We start from the raw sequence: 21,660 nt of genomic DNA on the forward strand, positions 1-21,660 counted from the left end.
AACACCACGCACGTACAGCAAAAGTGCACTTTGCGTCACACGCCTCAGGCCCCAAAAGAAATTCAGGGCCACATAACCTCCATTACCGGATGTCAATGTAATGCGATGATTGCAGAGACAGAAATGAGTCAGAGCTTTATTTCATGCAAAAGTCTCTCTGATGGTGAACCTTGCAGCGAGACCTCAAATGACTTTCCGGACAGCAACCAGTACTATAAAGCACTATAAGTTGTTTAAAGTGTGCACCTAGAAAACCATGGTACAAAAAAGGGATGGGTGGTTCAACAACGTCATCGCCCGTTAAGACAGGACTGATCACAATCTACTTTTACTGGAACTGTGAACTTGAAGGGGCAAGAGCGGCTTTAGAGCATTTCCTGAACCGAGAGACCTGTTTCCACCACTCAGACATCTCCAAAATGAGCGAGAGATGCGCCTAAAATTACTTTTAAACGTGCATTATATTTATGCTTCCAACATTAAAATTATCATCAGAAAATACACATATTACCAAAAATCAACCCCACCATATTAAGGGCAACTAGACAGAAGAGCAGCAGAAACAGAAGGGTTGTTTGTTGGGGGTTGTTGCAGGAACAGGGGATTTCCCAAATGGGCGGGGCCCAAAGGCAGTTCTGCAGTTTGACGGGGCCGACACGGAAGGGAGTCGGAGTTGGGGGAAAAAAGTGATCGGCTACAATCATCATGTAACTGTCCGGCCCGGCCCAGCCCAGCCCAGGCAGGTAAGGTGGGACACCTGGGGAGAGAGGGGGGAGCAATCCACCCGGCTCCCACAGTCTGCTTTCAGTGGGGGGGGGATGAGAGAGAGGAGGTCTCAGTGAGGGCTCGAACCTGGGAGGTTCAATGGGCTTTCTTCCAATTCGGGGCAGTTATTGTTCTGATTAAAAAAGATACTTTAGGTCTTTTGGCGATTGCCTGCTGTCTGCCCTGCTCTCCTGGTGTGTCCGGCGCCTGGGATTTCAGGCGTTGATTTATCTTCCGGTGTCGAAATGGCGACCCGAGGAAGTTAGAAGAGAAACCACTTGGCTGCTTCTGCTTTATTGTAATGGGATTGGGTCTTGGGATCGCGGCAGACACTCACTCTCACTCACTCACTCTCACTCCCTCTCACCTACTCACACTCACTCACTCCACGTCACTCGAATCGCGAACGCCACTACTCCCAAGCCCTCGCACCCACTCTCCTCCATCCTCTCACCTACTCACACTCACTCTCACTCCCTCTCACCCACTCACTCCTCTCACTCCCTCTCACCTACTCACACTCACTCACTCCCACTCACATCCCTCTCACCCACTCACTCTCACCCACTCACTCACTCTCACTCCCTCTCACCTACTCACACTCACTCACTCCCACTCACTCCCTCTCACCTACTCACACTCACTCACTCCCACTCACTCCCTCTCACCCACTCACTCTCACCCACTCACTCACTCACTCCCTCTCACCCACTCACACTCACTCACTCTCACCCACTCACTCCCACCCACTCACTCTCACCCACTCCCACTCATCACTCCCCACCCGCTCCCGCTCCCTTGCCCACTCGCACCCACTCGCTCCCACTCACTCACTCACCCACTCCCACTCACGCCACATCAAACTCCCACTCCCACTCACCCCCACCCACTCACCCCCACCCCCACCCACCCTCACCCCCACCCACTCACCCTCAACCCCACCCACCCCACCCACTCACCCCCACCCACTCACCCCCACCCCCCACCCCACTCCCACTCACCCCCACTCACCCCTCACCCCCACCCACTCACCCCCACCCACTCACCCTCACCCCCCACCCACTCACCCTCACCCCCACCCACTCACCCTCACCCCCACCCACTCACCCTCACCCCCACCCACTCACCCTCACCCCCACCCACTCACCCCACCCCCACCCACTCACCCTCACCCCCACCCACTCAACCCCACCCCCACCCACTCACCCTCACCCCCACCCACTCACCCTCACCCCCACCCACTCACCCTCACCCCCACCCACTCACCCTCACCCCCACCCACTCACCCTCACCCCCACCCACTCACCCTCACCCCACCCACTCACCCTCACCCCCACCCACTCACCCTCACCCCCACCCACTCACCCTCACCCCCACCCACTCACCTCACCCCCACCCACTCACCCTCCCCCACCCCTCACCCTCACCCCACCCACTCACCCTCACCCACACCCACTCACCCTCACCCTCACCCCACCCACTCACCCCCCACCCACTCACCCCCACCCACTCACCCCCACCCCCCACCCACTCACCCCACCCCCACCCACTCACCCCCACCCCCACCCACTCACCCCCACCCCCACCCACTCACCCCCACCCCCACCCACTCACCCCCACCCCACTCACCCCCACCACTCACTCACCCCCACCCACTCACCCCCACCCCACCCACTCACCCCCACTCCCACCCACTCACCCCCACCCCCACCCACTCACCCCCACCCCCACTCACCCCCCACCCCGCCCACCCACCCCGCCCACTCACCCCGCCCACTCACCCCCACCCCCGCCCACTCAACCCCACCCCCGCCCACTCACCCCCGCCCACTCACACCCACCCACTCACCCCCATCCCCACACACTCACCCCCACCCCCACCCACTCACACCCCACCCCCACCCACTCACCCCCACCCACTCACCCCCACCACTCACCCCACCCCTACCCCACTCACCCCCACCCACTCACCCCCACCCACTCACCCCCCCCACCCACTCACCCCCACCCACTCACCCCCACCCACTCACCCCCACCCACTCACCCCCACCCACTCACCCCCACCCCCACCCACTCACCCCCACCCTCACCCACTCACCCCCACCCACTCACCCCCACCCACTCACCCACCCCCACCCCCACCCACTCACCCCCACCCTCACCCACTCACCCCCACCCACTCACCCCCACCCACTCACCCCCACCCACTCACCCCCACCCCCACCCCCACCCACTCACTCACCCCCACCCCCACCCACTCACTCACCCCCACCCCCACCCACTCACCCCCCCACCCCCACCCACTCACCCCCCCACCCCCACCCACTCACCCCCCCACCCCCACCCACTCACCCCCCCACCCCCACCCACTCACCCCCCCACCCCCACCCACTCACCCCCCCACCCCCACCCCCACCCACTCACCCCCACCCCCACCCACTCACCCCCACCCCCACCCACTCACCCCCACCCCCACCCACTCACCCCCACCCCCACCCACTCACCCCCACCCACTCACCCCCACCCCCACCCACTCACCCCCACCCCCACCCACTCACCCCCACCCACTCACCCCCACCCACTCACCCCCACCCACTCACCCCCACCCACTCACCCCCACCCACTCACCCCCACCCCCACCCACTCACCCCCACCCCCACCCACTCACCCCCACCCACTCACCCCCACCCACTCACCCTCCCACTCACTCACCTCACTCACTCACCTCACTCACTCACTCACCCTCCCACTCACTCACCCTCCCACTCACTCACTCACTCACCCTCCCACTCACTCACCCTCCCACTCACTCACTCACTCACCCTCCCACTCACTCACCCTCCCACTCACTCACCCTCCCACTCACTCACCCTCCCACTCACTCACTCACTCACACTCATAGCGCCTTGAATCAAACTCCGGCTAACCGGCAAAAGCTGAGCAATTTCAACAGGAGTTTTTATTTTGTTTTGGAAGGCCAGGCCTACACGAGATATAAAAGCCTGACTTGTTCGGTTAACCAGCAGTGGGAGCAGTTTTGTTTTCATGTGAGCTGAATCGCCTCAACTGGACCCCAGGAAGTAAATGTTTGAAGTTTTGACACTTGTTTTTGTTAGGTGTTCGGTCGGCATTGCTCAATGTGTTGCCTCTTAAGTTTCCTGAGAGTCAAAATATGTGGTGTTAGCCCTCTGTCTATATTAATAATATTCAAATGTTCAATAGCTTCACAATAAAATCATTACTTTTAGGTGCCAGCCTTGGCTCTGAGCTGGAAGGTTGTGGGTTTTAGTCCCACCCTAGAGACTTGAGCACATAATCTAGGCTGACACCCCCAGTGCAGTGCTGAGGGAGCGCTGCACTGTCAGAGGTGCCGTCTTTTGGATGACGTTCAATGTGTGAGGGCATTCACTTTGGACCTAAGAATGATTGATCGGAGTATTTTCTAAATGGCGAGAAGCTAGAAACTGGTGGAGCGGAGAGATTTAGGGGCCCCAAGTACAAAAATCACTAAAAGCTCGTGGACAAGTACAACGGATAATTCAAAAAGCTAATGGAATGAATGAAAGAAAGAACTTGCATTTATATAGCGCCTTTCACGACCTCAACAACAACTTGTGTATTTATATAGCGCCTTTAACGTAGTAAAACGTCCCAAGGTGCATCACAGGAGTATTATCAAACAAAAATGTTGACACCGAGCCACGTAAGGAGAAAGAGGTAGGTTTTAAGGAGCATCTTAAAGGAGGAAAGGTTTAGGGAGGGAATTCCAGAGCTTAGGGCCTGGGCAACAGGACGTCCCAAAGCGCTTTACAGCCAATGAAGTAATTTTTGAAGTGTAGTCACTGTTGTAATGTAGGAAGCGCGGCAGCTAATTTGCGCACAGCAAGCTCCCACAAGCAGCAATGTGATAATGACCAGATCATCTGTTTTTGCAATGTTGATTTGAGGGATAAATATTGGTAGGACTCTGGGGATAACTCCCCTGCTCTTCTTCGAAATAGTGGCATTGGATCTTTTACCTCCACCTTTAGAGAGCAGACAGGGCCTCGGTTTAATGTCACATCCGAAATACAGCACGTCCAACAGTGCCGCACTCCCTCAGCACTGCACTGGAGTGTCGGCCTGGATTTTTGAAGATTTTGAATGTTAAGCTTTATCTCATGGGGCTGGCCTACAAAAGGTGGAAGTTATGTTGCAGTTGTATAAAGCTCTGGTTAGACTGCGTCTGGAGCACTGCACTCAGTTCTGGGCACCGAACCTCAGGAAGGATATATTGGCCTTGGAGGGGGGAGCAGCGCAGATTCACCAGAATGATGCCAGGGCTAAAAGGGTTACATTATGAGGACAGGTTACATAGACTCGGCTTGTATTCCCTTGAGTATAGAAGATTCAGGGGTGATCTAATTGAGGTGTTTAAAATGATTAAAGGATTTGATAGGGTAGATAAAAACTATTTCCTCTGGTGGGGGGAGTCCAGAACAAGGGGGCATAACCTTAAAATTCGAGCTCGGCCGTTCAAGGGTGATGGCAGGAAGCGCTTCTTCACACAAAGGGTAGTGGAAATCTGGAACTCTCTCCCCCCCCCTCCGCCCCCCCAAACAAAAAGCTGTTGAGGCTAGGGGTCAATTGAAAATGTCAAAATTGTGATGGATAGATTTTTGTTAGTGATATGGCGATAGGGCGGGTGAATGGAGTTGAGGCAGAAGATCAGCCATGATCTCATTGAATGGCGGAGCAGGCTCGAGGGGCTGAATGGCCTACTCCTGTTCCTGTGTTCCTCCAACAGATTCAGGCTCATTTTCCATCACATCTAGATTTGTTTGGATTTAAATAAGAGAGAGACTATTTTAAATTGTAGGTATTGGGGATCCTGGAGTCAGTATGTCAGCAAGGACGGATGATGGTGTGTGATGGGAGGTGAATAGCAGAGGTTTGGATAAGCTGCACTTTATGGAGGATGGAAAGCTGGTCAGGAGAGTAGTTGGTCTTGAGGTGACATATGCATGGGTGAGGGTTGCAGCAGCAGATGGACTGAGGTAGGGGCAAAGGCGGGCAATGTTACTCAGGTGGAAATAAACGGTCCTCGTGATGGGAGTCCAATAAAATGCAGAGGTTGCGAAAAGTCTGGTTGAGCCTGAAACAGGACGGAAAACTGGGTGGTCAGGCATTTAAGGATGTAACGAGCAGGGTGGATAAGGGGGAACCAGTAGATGTGGTGTATTTGGATTTCCAGAAGGCATTCGATAAGGTGCCACATAAAAGGTTACTGCACAAGATAAGGGCCCTGAAATTAGGATCGGGAGCTTGCCGCGCGTGCAAGCCCCCGATGTTCACTTACCCGGCGCGCTGACATTTTAATTCTGGCCCGCATTGCATTTCCTCTCACTGGCCCGCTTGAGGTCCTGCCGCGCTGTGCGTGCGTGACCCAGTGGCGTGCTTAGTGCGATGAGCCGGCTGGGATCACGTGAGCACAGGGCAACCAATGGGAGGTTGCAAAAGTTCATTCATGAGTTTGACAGTAAGAGCTGTCAAACTCATGAAAACTCCTGGCCCCAAAACACTACTTAAACCTGAAAGAAAATTAAAAAAAACATTGCACTACTTAAATGAACCATAAAGAACTCTGAAAAACTATTTTAAACAATAATTTTAAAATTTGAAAAAAAAATTTTAATAAAAAATCGGGGCTGAAACTAAACTTACCTTACTGTAAATTCTTTAAAAGTAACAAACCTGTGGAAAAAAAATTCTCAATTGTATAATAGACCACTTACCTGTAAAACAAAGTACTTACGTGTGCTTTTTCAATGCGTAAATACCGGAGGCCTTTACACACGCGCAACTCTCTAAAAATAGAGGAAATCCAAGTCGCACGCGCTGCCCGATACCGCGCACGCGTTCAGCCTCTTAACCCCTTGGGTCAGAGGGCAGGAAATGCCGGTTTTCAGCGCATGCGCTGTGCATGCTGAAAACCGGCAATTCCTCCGGGCACACACGTGAGTACCCCGTCCTTACTCACGCGTTGTGCCCGGAATTACTGGGCCATTAGCTCACAGGGTTGGGGGTAATATATTAGCATGGATAGAGAATTGGCTAACTAACAGAAAACAGAGTTTCGGGATAAATGGGTCATTTTCAGGTTGGCAAACTATAACTAGTGGGGTGCCACAGGGATCAATGCTAGGGCCTCAACTATTTACAATCTATATTAATGACTTGGTTGAAGGGACCGAGTGTACTGTAGCCAAATTTGCTGCTGATACAAAGCTAGGTGGGAAAGCAAGTTGTGAGGAGGACACAGAGTCTGCAAAGGGATGTAGATAGGTTAAGTGAGTAGACAAAAATTTGGCAGATGCAAAATAATGTGGAAAAATGTGAGGTTATGCACTTTGGTAGGAAGAATAAAAAAGCAAATGATTATTTAAATGGAGAGAGAGCAACTACAGAATGCTGCGGTACAGAGGGATCTGGGGGACTTCGTACATGAAACACACAAAGTTAGCATGCAGGTACAGCAAGTAATTAGGAAGGCAAATGGAATGTTGGCCCTTATTGCAAGGGGGATGGAGTATAAAAGTAGGGAAGTCTTGCTACAGCTGTATAGGGCTTTGGTGGGACCACACCTGGAATACTGCGTACAGTTTTGGTCTCCTTATTTAAGGAGGGATATACTTGCATTGGAGGCAGTTCAGAGAAGGTTCACGAGGTTGATTTCTGAGGTGATGGGGTTGTCTTATGAAGAAAGGTTGAGCAGGTTGGGCCTATACTCATTGGAGTTTAGAAGAATGAGAGGTGATCTTATTGAAACATATAAGATTCTGAGGGGGTTGGACAGGGTCGATGCAGGGAGGATGTTGCCCCTCATGGGGGAATCTAGAACTAGGGGGCATAGTCTCAGAATAAGGGGGCAGCCATTTAAAACAGAGATGAGGAGGAATTTCTTCTCTGAGGGTTGTGAATCTTTGGAATTCTCTACCCCAGAGGACTGTGGAGGCTGGGTCATTGAATACATTCAAGGCGGAGATAGACAGATATTTGAGCTTCAGGGGAGTCGAGGGTTATGGGGAGCGGGCGGGAAAGTGGAGTTGAGGCCAAGATCAGATCAGCCATGATCTCATTGAATGGCGGAGCAGGCTCGAGGGGCTGAATGGCCTACTCCTGCTCCTATTTCTTCTGTTATGTTAATGGGAGTGGAATCAAGACAGCAGGAGGTATATGTTATCGATAAGATTGGCTTGGAGAGAACATCGGGGAAGATGGGGGAGAAACTAGAGTGGCATTCAGGGCTAGGGTTGGAGGCGGACTGGGGTGCTTTGGTTTGGTGGATAAGGAAAGGCAGCGGAGGCAGTTGAACGGATGGTTTCTATCTTGCTGATGAAGAAAAGGTTTTCAGTGTCTTGAAATAATTTGATAGCTTGATTTCAGAAAACCATTTAATGTACTGATGAAAGTTAAGTATATTGTTACTGTCATCTGTTGATCTATACTTTGACTTCTCCATTTTTTTCTTCTTGCATATCAAAAATTAGTACTTTAACCTAAGACACATAGACTGTCAGTGATGTTTTATCTCTGCTGGTTCAGAGAGATCAGTACCGAGAGATTGATCCCGAGAGCTAAATACTGCAGAAAACCTAGAGGAGTATAGAAAGTGCAGGGGAGAAATTAAAAAGGAAATTGGGAAATCAAGGAAAACCCAAAGATGTTTTATAAATACATAAAGAGCAAAAGGATAACTAAGGAAAGAGTAGGGCCTATTAGAGACCAAAAAGGAAGCTTGTCTGTGGAGGCGGGAGACGTGGGTATGGTTCTTAATGAATACTTTGCATATGTCTTCACAAAAGAGACGGATGGTGCAGACACTGTAGTTAAAGAGGAGGAGTGTGAAATATTAGATCAGATAAGCATAGTGAGAGAGGAAGTATTAAGGGGATTAGCATCTTTGAAAGTAGATAAATCGCCAGGCCCGGATGAAATGTATCACAGGCTGTTAAGAGAAGCAAGGGAGGAAATAGCGGAGGCTCTGACCATCATTTTTCAATCCTCTCTGGCTACAGGTGTGGTGCTGGAGGACTGCTAACGTACCATTGTTCAAAAAGGGAGAAAGGGATAGACCGAGTAATTACAGGCCAGTCAGCCTAACCTCGGTGGTGGGCAAATTGTTGGATAGAATTCTGAGGGACAGTATTAATCATCATTTAGAAAGGCACGGATTAATGAAGGACAGTCAGCATGGATTTGTTAATGGAAGGTCGTGTCTGACTAACTTGATTGAATTTTTTGAGGAGGTAACAAGGAGGGTTGATGAGGGTAATGCGCTTGATGCAATCTTCATGGATTTTAGCAAGGCTTTTGACAAGGTCCCACATGGCAGACTGGCCAGAAATGTAAAAGGATTCAAGGAAAAGTGTCAAGTTGAATCAAAAATGGCCTCAGTGGCAGGAAGCAAAGGGTAATGGTTGCTGGGTGTTTTGCGACAGAAGGCTGTTTCCAGTGGGGTTCTGCAGGGCTCAGTACTTGGTCCCTTGCTTTGTGTGTGTGTGTGTGTGGTAGATAGCGACGGACCGGTCAGGTGGGCAGACCAGAGCCAACTGGAATTCAATCTGGAGAAGTGTGAGCTAATGCATTTGGGGAGGGCAAACTGAGAGGTGTAGAGGAACAGAGGGACCTTGGAGTGCATGTCTTACAGGAAAGATGTGATTGCACTAGAGAGGATACAGAGGATGTTGTCAGGACTGGAGAATTTTGGCTATGAGGAAAGATTGGATAGGCTGTGGTTGTTTTCTTTGGAACAGATGAGGCTGAGGGGAGACTTGATTGAGGTGTATAAAATTGAGAGCTTAGATAGAGTGGATAGGAAGGACCTATTTCCCTTAGCAGAGAGGTCAATAACCAGGGGGCACACATTTAAATAATGGGAAGAAGGATTAGAGGGGAGTTGTGGAGAACGTTTTTTCACCCAGGGGCTGGTGAGGGTCTGAAACTCACTGTCTGAAAGGGTGGTAGAGGCAGAAACGCTCGTCACATTTAAAAGGTACTTGGATATGCAGTTGAAGTAATGATCTAGACGAGGGAATTAGATGTAATATCTCCAAGTTTGCAGACGACACAAAGCTGGGTGGGCGTGTGTGCTGTGAGGAGGATGCTGAGAAACTCCAGGATGATTTGGACAGTTTGGGCGATTGGGCAGATGCATGGCAGATGCAGTATAATGTGGATAAATGCTAGGTTATCCACTTTGGTGGCAAAAACAGGAAGGCAGATTATTATCTGAATGGCAATAGATTGGGAAAAGGGGAAGTGCAACGAGACCTGGGTGTCCTTGTGCACCAGTCGCTGAAGGTAAGCATGCAGGTGCAGTAGACGGTTAAGAAGGCAAATGGTATGTTGGCCTTCATAGCGAGAGGATTCGAGTACAGGAGCAAGGATGTCTTGCTGCAGTTGTACAGGGCCTTGGTGAGACCACACCTTGAGTATTGTGTGCAGTTTTGGTCGCCTTATCTGAGGAAGGATGTTCTTGCCATGGAGGGAGCGCAGCGAAGATTCACCAGGCTGATACCTGGGATGGCAAGAATGACGTATGGAGAGAGATTGAGTCGATTAGGCTTATACTCGCTGGAGTTTAGAAGAATGAGAGGGGATCTCATTGAAACTTATAAAATTCTAACAGGACTAGACAGACTAGATGCAGGAAGGATGTTCCCGATGGCGGGGGAGTCCAGAACCAGGGGTCACAGTCTAAGGATAAGGGGTAAGCCATTTAGGACTGAGATGAGGAGGAATTTCTTCACCCAGAGAGTGGTGAACCTGTGGAATTCTCTACCACAGAAGGCAGTTGAGGCCAACTTATTAAATATATTCAAGAAGGCGTTTAGATATATTTCTTAAGGCTAAAGGGATCAAGGGGTATGGGGCGAAAGCAGGGACAGGGTACTGAATTTGGATGATCAGCCATGATCTCATTAAATGACGGAACAGGCTCGAGGGGCCGAATGGCCTACTCCTATCTTCTATGTTTCTATGTAAGTGCTGTAACCTACAAGGCTACGGACCAAGAGCTGGAAAGTGGGATTAGGCTGGATAGCTCTTTTTCGGTCAGCACGGACACAATGGGTCGAATGGCCTCCTTCTGGGCCGTAACTCTCTATGATGCTATCTCCTACTATGTCCCATGGTATAAAGATTCATTGTTTGAACTGCTATCCCAGAAACTTTACAGATAACTTTGGTTTGTAGGCAGTGTCCATGGATGCTAATTTTTTTTGTGTTGAGCGCAAGAAAAAAGTATTTATTAATAAGCCTGAACTAGAACAATATAAATTAGAAAGAGAGGAAACATTAAACAAGCAATTGGAGCCAGAGATAAGGATAGAACGAGTGGAAAATGTGAGGCAGTAAGATATCAGGAGATTTTAAAAACCCAATAAAATGACCATTTGGTAACATCAATACAATATCCACAAATTGTTTATACATAATATACAAAAAACATGCGGAGCAAAATATTGCCTTTTATCGCTTGTGTATGGAATGAGAAGATTGATTGTTTTAATTGCGATATCAAAGGCAAAGCTTAAATGAGAGGGTAGAGAGATTTAATTTAGGGAGGTGTCCAGGCCCTGAAATTATGCCGTCGGATACAGTTTACATAATGCATTCGTCTGAAATTCATTTCTGCTATTTTAGTGGAGGTGTTAAATATTAAATGGGTTAATGTCTCCGCTAAGATAACAGGAGAGAGAGGAATATCAGACAAATGTATTAAAATGTTCATACGTTAGTATCCCATGGCCTAATTTCAGGGTCAAAATGTATGAAAGTGACTGAAAAATAAACTGGGAAAGAGGAAATGTGGCTTTCGGGAAGGAAATGACAATTACCAAAGAAGTTGTTTTGATTGGACCAGTGGCTGTGTCAATTTGGGTGGGAAGAAGGAAGAAAACTGCTGTGGAATTATTCAAACGATCTAATGCAGTGAGTGACACGGAAGGTACTAATTCTGGGTGAGGAGAGCATAATTGTGGCTCTTTCAAAATGGAGAACTAAACTAATGATGAATTAGTTCAGGATTGCTTCTTGATTCACCATTTTAAAAAGATATCAAAGAGTCCTACTTGATTTAGCCGAAGTTTCTTGTTGCTGTAAAACAGGGAGAGTTTGCTGTGAATTAATTATTCTATTGAAAAGTGCACTCTGCTTCCTGCAATCTAGCCAGTTATCCAAACAGCAACATCTGCTTTACTCTCTCAAGGTTCTGCTTGGACTTGAATCCTGGAAACTTCAGCTGTGGTGGGCACTTGAATCTGGCAGCAGCAGCCAGAATGTAAAGCTCCGGATGTGCATTGTAAAAACTAGTCGGAGTCAAAATGTGCTGCCATCTGGAGTATGAATGAGGCATGGATTCTGAGGGCAAAATAATAGAGATTGAACATTTCTGGAGAGTCAAATAATTGTTGAAAAAGGCAGAACTGAGACCGAGTGTGGGAGCAAAAAACTATGAGTGGCAACCGAAAAACGAAACTGTTGTTACATTAAATATTATACACAGTGTTCAACTGAATATTGATTCAAGTCAAATGTCCTGCAGGTTTGCTTAAAATTGCTTGCAAAGTTTTCAAGAAAAATCAAAATCCTAAATGAAATAAATCTCTTTTAAAATATTGTTATAAATAATACCCAATTTAACACTGTATTGTGGATCAGGCCATTAAACTCTCCGTTAATTTATAGAATTGATAGCCACCCAGTAAAGTCAAGGCTGAAAACTGAAGATTCAAAAATCCAACAGCGAGCTCCTGATTCTGCAGGGAATGAAGGGAGGTTGGTTTGGCACTGAGACACAAGGGAGATGAACGTGATTTGTGCAGGTTTTGAGTGTAGCCCAAAAATAGCGTTCATTCTACTTGAGTTCAAAGCTACAGAGATGGCAGTGAAGCTTCTGTTCTGCATTATTTCTCCTGCTCGTGATTTTCCACCATCCGACCTCATTTCTCCACACTCTGGTTCCATTTCCCTCACTGGGCCTCCTCCAAGTTTTTGAAAGATAGTGCTTCAAAGCAAGGAGTCAACTTTGTTTCAGCTTTAAATAAGTTTTAACTTCTTACCTTTTTTTGCCCTGTTTCTTGGCTTTTTAAAAAATATATCCTTAACTTTGTCTCCACGTGTTGGCCCAGAAATTCGGGTCAGAGGCTTCCCGCGGGTGCAAGCCCCTGACCTGCACTTACCTTGCGCGCCGGCCGTTGTGCTGTGGGCCCGCGTGGGATTCCGATCCTGGGCCTCCTCCAACTGCCGGCGCGCAGTGCTTGCGTATCCCAGGGGCGCAGTTAGTTCGATGCGTCCCCTGGGATCACGTGGACCATGGAGAGACAATGGAAGCAGGGAATGCTTCATTCATAAATTTGACAGGACCTGTCAAACCTATAAATACTATAAGCCCCAAAACATCACTAAAACTTCAAATAAATTTTAAAAAACATCACATTTTAAAAATAACTATAAATTACATGAAATAACTATTTTAAACAATTAAAATTTTTGAAAAAAATAATTTTATTTTCTAACGGGGCTAAAAATGAACTTACCTTTCTTTAAAGTATTTAAAAATAATAAACCTGTGGAAAAAATGTTTTAATTTTAATTAATTCACCACTTACCTTGTTAAAAGCAGGCCTTGCGCCTGCTTTTTAAAAGTGTAACTGCTGGAGACTTGCCCTCCCGGAGAAACCTGCAAAAAAAAAACGTAAGTTCGACGCGCATGCGCTGCCTCTCCGGCGCACGCGTTCCACCTCTCAACCCCTTCTTTCAGGGGAACGGAAGTGCCCGTTTCCCGCGCATGCGCAGTGCATGCACGAAACCGGCACTTTCGTTGGGCCTACGCGTGAGTACCCTGTACCCTGTACCCTGTACTCACGCGTTGGGACCCGAATTTCTGGGCCGTTATGTTCGCTTAATCTCGCATCTTCTTAGGGGGGCGGTTAGGACAGCCTAATACCAATTCCCCTTTGGCGAACTACTAGGAATACACCAGGGCACCCAGCTGGAGCATCTCCATCTAATTTATTTTTCTTAACTGTGAGGAGATACCTCCGGCTCAGCCCAGTGCAGTTCAGATCAGGAACAGAGTGGCCTTTGGCAGTGTGGCCCCCAGCATTGATACTCCAATGCTCAGCCCCATGTATATTAAGATCTGTTGTTATTACTATATAGATAGATTGATTTTTGGACTCTTGGGGAATCAAGGGATATGGAGATCGGGCGGGAAAGTGGAGTTGAGGTTGAAGATCAACCATGATCTTATTGAATGGCGGAGCAGGCTCAAGGGGCCGTTTGGCCTACTCCTGCTCCTAATTCTTATGTTCTACAGATGATCATTACAGGAAACTCTTTGGTATCCGGCACCGACGGGACTGGGATGGTGCCGGTTCTTTAAAAATTCTGGATGACGGAGAGAGTTATCTACCGAGGCTATTTTTAACAAACAAAAATTTAAAAATCAAGAAATGTGCAGTATACAGTAATTGGGTACTCACCTACAGAATGTTGTGTTAAATGGATGGTGGAAGATGCTTGATTAAGTACAGTACTGCCAGTTGAGGGTAATCCATAACTCTTTAATTATTTTACTGTATAAGTTTTGTTTTACTGTTAACAACTGTATACAGCGCGGGAGAGTCAGACTCCTGTTATTGAGGTGTTCAGACTTCCGACAGCGCCAAGAAGCCGAGTAGTGGCAGTTTGGAGAACTACCCCCACTGACTAACTCGGCCACCGCGGGAGACTCGGACTCGGCAACATTTCCGGTTATTGAGGTGTTGTTTTATTTTGCCGGTTAATAGAGAATTCCGGATATTTAGGTGCCGTTTAAACGAGAGTTTCCTGTATATTGAGGATAACATGAGATCTGTATTATATTGTGGAACATGACGGGCGCAAAATCAGCACTCCATGCTGTCCCACAGGGAGACTGTGTAGCTATGGTTTAGATGAATCTGAATTAGGGCTCCCACAGTATAGACCAGGAAAGACCAAAGTTAGCTGATCTCAGCCAGCCAGTGGTAGGGATGTGACAATTCAGCACTCCTAGGTTAGGGAAAAGGAAATTGGCCAGTGTCTCTACTTCCGATTGCTATCCACGTTCTGTGGTGCAAGTGCGTGAGCATGGACACTGGGTGGGGGCTGGATTAGGCACAGCTATGTTGTCTCCTCCCCTCAGTGAACAGCCAGCTCACAATCACAGTCTGGGCACACACATGAAGAATGGCTGCTTGGATCATCAGCATCTGTAGTACTGTAACCCAGCAACGAACCATTGTCATTAGGAGAGAAATAGAAAAGGAGAGAACATCAGCAGAAATGGTAGAAAAAAAATATCCCCCTGTGATTAAGAATGCAAGAAAATACTCGATGTATAAAGGCCATTCAATCCACAAAGCTGACTTCCACAGGCCATGTACAATGGGCCGTATTTTCCGATCGGAGGCTTCCTGCGTGCGGAGGCCTCCGATCTGGAAAACATCTACGGACTTACCTGAGGGCTCCCGAGGTGCGTATCGTTCCGTTCCTGGGCGTCTCCAACTCCAAGTGCGCAGGGCCCACGTATCCCAGGGGCGCAGGCGGCTCACAGTGTCCCTGGGATCACGTGGGCCATGGGGAGCCAATCAAAGAAGGGAATCTCCCTTCATACACTTGACAGGAAGACCTGTCCAGTATATGAATGGAGATCAATGAAAAAACATAGTAAACTTTAAATAATTAAAAAAAAAAAATCACATTTTTAAAATGACTTGAAATTACAATGGCCCAGAAATTCGTGTTGGGGGCTTCCCGCGGGTGCAAGCCCCCGACCTACACTTACCTAGCGCGCCGGCAGTTGAGGCCTGGGCCTGCGTGGATTTCCTGTCTGTGGCCCGGTCCAGCTCCCGGCGCGCTGTGCTTGCGTGATCCAGCGGCGTAGTTAGTGCGATGCGTCCGCTGGGATCACGTGAGCCATGGGCAACCAATCGGAGGAGGGAAAAGTCCATTCATGAGTTTGACAGAAAGAACTGTCAAACTCATGAAAACTCCGGGCGCCCAAAACAGTACTTAACCTTAAAATAAATTTGAAAAAAAAATCACACTATTTAAATCAACTATAAATAACATTAAATAACTATTTTAAACAATAATTTAAATTTTTGAAAAAAATAATTTTATAAAAAATCAGGGCTAAAAATACACTTGCCTTACTTTAAAGTATTTAAAAATAATAAACCTGTGGAAAAAATGTTCTAATTTTAATTAATTGACCACTTACCTTTTAAAATGAAGAAATTAAATATTTTAAACAAAAATTTACATTTTTGAAAAAAATGTATAAAGTTAAATCGGGGCTAAAAATAAACTTACCTTTTTTTAAAAAGTATTTTTAAATGATAGATCTGTGAATTTTTAATTTTTAAAAAAACTTTTTTCAACTCTTATCCTGGTAAAAGCAGTCCTTACACCTGCTTTTACCAGGCGTAAGAATTGTAAGGGTTTTCTGCGGGCGGAGGGTCTCCAAAAGGCGGAACTATCCGTCCGCAGAGGCCCTTCTCCAGGGCAGCCGGAGGATCTGTCAAGACTATTCTTGACAGATCGGAAATGCCGGTTTTCAGCGCATGCGCTGTACATGCCTGAAACCGGCATTTCCGATGTCCCTACGGGTGTGTACACAGCTCGTACCCACCCGTAGAGATCAGAATATCTGGGCCAATGTACCTTGTTATTGATTCTATCTTATCTATTTAATCTCCTGGTCAATTCCATTTTATCCATTTAATTTCTGAGCGAAGTTCTGTATCAAACCTCTCTAATTCCAAAAATAATCAAACAGAACTCTAGAATATTCATCCATCTTCACATCTCTGCTATTCTACCAAGCCTGATGCCCTCCACCGGGTAACATTCTCAGCAGCTCCAGCAACGCACCCACAATTGTGTCCTATCAGGCACTTGACTATCTCACTACCAAACATCTTAAACCCCTCTCCTCTGCTACCTTCACCTTCACCTTCACCTTCAACGAGTGTGAGGAGCTCATGGACTGCTTTGTTACTAAGATTGAGACCATCTGTTCAGCTGCCTCTGTTGTTTCCCTTTGATAGATCCTTGGGTACTCCAGAGGTAACGGTGTGGGGGCAGGAAGAGAAGCCATTGCTAGTGATGCTCCAGCTTTAATTGGATAGGTAAGAGCAGGACCTAGCGTGGGCAGTCCCACGGAGCTCGATAATGAAGGAGGGTTGTTTGCCCATCAAGCCAAATCTCCCCCAGGCTCTCCCCTGCCCTAGCCCTGAACCCAGGACTTTCTCTAGTTTCTCTCCTATCCTCTCTGAGCTCATTTTATTCGTGAGACCCACCTTCTGCTCCCTTATTTGTATTCCCATTAAACTCTTAACCACCCAACTTCTCTTCCTGGGTCCCAAACTAATTGACATTGTAAATGGTTTCCCCTCTTTAGGAACTGTTTGCCCTTCCTTCCACCATCCCCCCATCAAAATTTCCATCATCACCCCCCCCCTCAAAAAATGCATCCTTAACCCTCTTCTTGCAAACTACTGCCCCATCTGCAACCTCCCTTTTTTCTCCAAAGTCCTTGAATGTGTTGCCTCCCAAGTCCGTGCCTATCTCTCCCACAGCTCGTGTTTGAATCTGTCCAATCAAATTCCCATCCCTGAAACACCACCGAAACGACCTTAACCAAAGTAAAACATTTCATCCCCTGTGATTGTGACCATGGTGGATTATTGCTCCCCATCCTCTGTAGCCTTTGACATGTTCGACCATACCATCCTCCTCCAACAGCTCCTCCACTGTTCAGCTCAGTGGGACTGGCCTTGTTTGGCTCCACTATTACATACCCAATTGTAGCCAGAACGTCTCGAGCCATGGCCGCTCTTCCCACCCCCCACACTAGTACCTCTGGAGTACCCAAGGATCTATCCTTGGCCTCCTCCTCTTCCTCATCTAAATGCTGCCCCTTGCTGACATTATCCACAGAGATGGGGGTCAGCTTCCACATCTATGCTGATGACGCCCAACTCATTTCGCTAACCTGTACACTGCCTCTGTACTGTCAAACTGTTTGTCTGACATCTCTTGTGAGCTGTAGCTTCCTCCAACTAAACATTAGAAAGACAAAAGCCATCGTCTTCAGCTCCCGCTACAAGCTCCGTACCCTTGCCACCCCATCCCGAATCCCTGTCTCGGACTGAAGCAGCCTGTTTTTTTTATTCGTTCATTTATTGCCCTTGAGAAGGTGAGCCACCGCCTTGAACTGCAGAGGGGCAGTTAAGAGTCAACCACATTGCTGTGGGTCTGGAGTCACATAAAGGCCAGACTGGGTAAGTGGATTAGTGAACCAGGTGGGTTCCGGTACTTTCATGTTCACCATTACTGATACTAGTTTTTAATTCCAGATTAATGTAATTAATTGAATTTAAATTCCCCAGCTGTCTGATTTGGGATTTGAACTCGCGTCTCTGGATCCTTACTAGTCCAGTAACATAACCACTATGCTAGCGTACCCTTTACAGTAGGCTGTTCAATTCCAAGCTGAGCTTCTGAACCCATTTCCTCTTCATAGAATCATGGAGTGATACAGTACAGAAGGAGGCCATTCGGCCTATCGTGCCTGTGCCGGCTCTTTGAAAGGGCCATCCAATTAGTACTACTCGCCTTAATCACAAGGACCGCCTACTTCCACATCTGTAGCATTGCCTGCTTTGTACACCCACCTCAACTCGTCTGCCCCTGAAACCCTCATACCCGCTGATGTCGGCTCCAACCTCGATTACTCCAGTTCTCTCCTGACCAGCCTCCCATCCTCTACCCTCTGCAAACTGCGACCTCAATCCTATCCTGCCCAAAGTACTGCTCGCCTATCCCGCTGATCTACATTGGCACACCGTCCCCCAACACCTCAAGTTTTAATTTTTCATCCTCTTGTTTAAATTAATCCGTGGCCTCCCCGGTCCTTAGCTCTGTAACTTCCTCAGTACAGGCTAATGCTGACTCAGTGAACACCAGCCCTGTCGTTCTTACCTGGTGATCCTGAGAGGAAAAAAAAAACAGCTTTTATTTTAACACTAGCTAGCGCAAATAAATCAGTTGCTCATTCCCTATATATGTAATTAAAAAAATAAAGGACGGACTATATAACTCCACAATTTGTGTCGTTCGAAACAGGGTGGACTTGACTCCATCAAAGTTTCATTTCCAATCGCCGTGAAGAGGTTCTGCCCAATTCCACAGGCCCTCTCTATTTAAATATAGTCCCTTACAAATAATTCACATTTGCCCCCAAGGCCTGAGTAATTTCTGGTGAACCCCATTTTACCTGTCCTGTACTATCTCCCCAATCCTTATTTTAAGCCGGTTATCCTGTTCAGTTGTTCAGGATGGAAGGACAGCAAGTTAGAGTAGTCGAAGGAAACTGCGTCACTTCTGGTTTTCAGTGTCACATCTCCTTGCAATTCCTTTTCCTCTGATTGCATGCTCCTTTCTAGAGAGTCATTGTGCTCCCCATTGATTTTTGGTATCACTGCTGTTTCCGTCCTTGGCATCTAGTGACTTTCTATAGCTCGGAGCCTTACCCCCATGCACTTCTATTCCTCAGTGGTGCGGCTTAATTTGTGAACAATAATGTTTTTATCCTTTCTTTATTTTCATTATAAGTTCTATCTATTGTGGCATCTCTTTACGTGCCCCTGTTTCTCTAAAAGAAAGACTTGCATTTCTATAGCGCCTTTCACGACCACCGGACGTCTCAAAGCGCTTTACAACCAATGAAGTACTTTTGGAGTGTAGTCACTGTTGTAATGTGGGAAACGCGGCAGCCAATTTGCGCACAGCAAGCTCCCACAAACAGCAATGTGAAAATGACCAGACAATCTGTCTCCGGATCATTAGTCTAGGCCTTTGGATTACTAGTCCAGTAACATAACCACTATGCTACCATATCCCTATAATAGCGTGAAACAAATAACACGGATATATGGTAATATGTAAGTACTTGGGTATAGTAAAAAAAAAGTGTTGTGTGTCCGTTCAGTGTCAGCTGTGGCTCAGTGGGTAGCACACTCGCCTCCGAGTCAGAAGGTTGTGGGTTCAAGTCCCACTCCAGGGACTTGAGCACATAAAGCTAGGCTGACACTCCCAGTGCAGTACTGAGGGAGCGCTGCACTGTCAGAGGTGCCGCTAAACAGTCTGCTCTCTCAGGTGGACGTAAAATATCCATGGCACTATTTTGAAGAAGAGCAGGGGAGTTATCCCCGGGGTCCTGGCCAATAGTTATCCCTCAACTAACGCAACAAAAAAACAGATTATCTGGTCATTTTCACATTGCTGTTTGTGGGCGCTGATGTAAGGACAGCAAGTAAGAGTAGTCTAAGGAAACTGCGTCATCCTGTGAATGAGTTTAAAAAGAAAATTTCCTGAAAGAGTTGGAAAATCAGAGGTGGAACTTATTTAGGCCGACCAATGCTTACTCGCTGCAGACTCTGACTAAAAATGAAACATACTTCTCATATTTTCTTTTTTCTTCTCCTTTTTCTGTGGCCTTGTGATCCTTTTGCCATTTCTGAATACGTGCGACTGATAATAGGAATGTGCTGGCAAAATAATACCAGTGAAGAAGTCCCCACTGGCCAGGAGAAAAATTTATGACAGGGTTTCTTAATATAGCAAGACCTCCTGTCGGCGGAAGAAGAGTTGGGTCTGTTTGTCTGGAGGGACTATGGGCTGCCGTTGCTTTTAACCTGGGCGGGGATGATTTTAACTTGTACCTGGCGGTAACGGCCTCACAATGGGGTCGGTAGCCTTACTACCCCGTTAACTCCGGTGATGCCTGCCTTTTCGGGCGGTCGGCCGCTTTTAATATGCAAATTGGGGCCTGGGACACTGATTGCCAATTTAGGTTGGCACAGTTTCATGGACAACAGAGCTGATGAGGTCCATCAAGTTAAGTTTGAAAGGACCTTTGTGGAGACCAGAGGAGCCAGGAGTGCTCCTCCAGCTCCGACAAAAAATAATCTGGGTCTCTGCCACCCCAGCTATGATCGCAGTTACCTTGCTGCTGGCTGGGGAGGTCCGATATTGGCCAGCCTTCATTCGATGAGCTACATTGGGACGTCAGTTTGACACTCCTTCAAAATCGTGGCCGCCTCTTTGCCATGAGTACGGGCGACCGGCTGGTGCCCCAATAGCTAAAATCGACCCCGGTGTGTTTTCTGGGACTTGTGAAGCTATAGTGGGGCCTGACGCCAGAGCAGGAAGGGGACCAGGGCTTGAGGCTAAAGCAGGGAAGGAGCAGAGGTGCAAGTGGAGCAGTCAGGCAGGTATGAGGAAGAGCGAGGAGGCAGATCTACAGAACAGACACGCCTGGGAGCGGAGCACAAGCCGGGCCAAGAGGGAAACGCAGAGAGGTGAGGGAGGAGCACGGAGCAGAGCACAAGGCCCTTAAAACACAGCCGAGGATTGTGGAGGCCCAGGTGTCTCTGCATCAGTGCGTTGTAAATTTGTGCAGGTAATCTCTCTGCCGATGTACTCTCCAAATTCACTATTTAAAGCAACACTACTTTCAAAAAGTTTCTCCCAATCAGAGCCGGGGTTAGAGTGTCATTGTGGCTGTATCTCTGAGATTTTTTTTTTGTTTAGCTGCGATGTGATTGGGTAGGCAATTTCCCTGAAGTTTTTGTGCAGTATATTTGGTGAATAACAAAAATATAAAACAACTAATTAGAAGACAAGTGTAGCGACTTAACCAATGTGGAAGAAAATTAACCTATATTCACGAAAGAGACAGAACCTTTTTGTTTTTTAAGTATAGCAAAGACAAGCTTGTCGTAAGCTGAGTTGCGCAGGGATTGTGGCATTCACTTC

At 47.7% G+C, this 21,660-nt stretch overlaps 1 protein-coding gene across 3 annotated transcripts in view; it reads left to right on the forward strand.

The window, feature by feature from the left end:
* The first annotated feature begins 608 nt into the window (after window positions 1-608).
* Window positions 609-21,660, forward strand: part of ripk1l (receptor (TNFRSF)-interacting serine-threonine kinase 1, like) — a 99,360-nt gene continuing 78,308 nt past the window's right edge. For all 3 annotated transcript variants that reach the window (XM_085989208.1, XM_085989207.1, XM_085989209.1), the window contains exon 1: window positions 609-743. The gene's annotated coding sequence lies outside the window, so the exon portion shown is untranslated. The remainder of the gene's footprint in view (window positions 744-21,660) is intronic.

The sequence above is a fragment of the Somniosus microcephalus genome, chromosome 5, assembly GCF_052327205.1.
Source record: "Somniosus microcephalus isolate GS21.2 chromosome 5, FLI_Smic_1.0, whole genome shotgun sequence".
Lineage (NCBI taxonomy): Eukaryota > Metazoa > Chordata > Chondrichthyes > Squaliformes > Somniosidae > Somniosus > Somniosus microcephalus.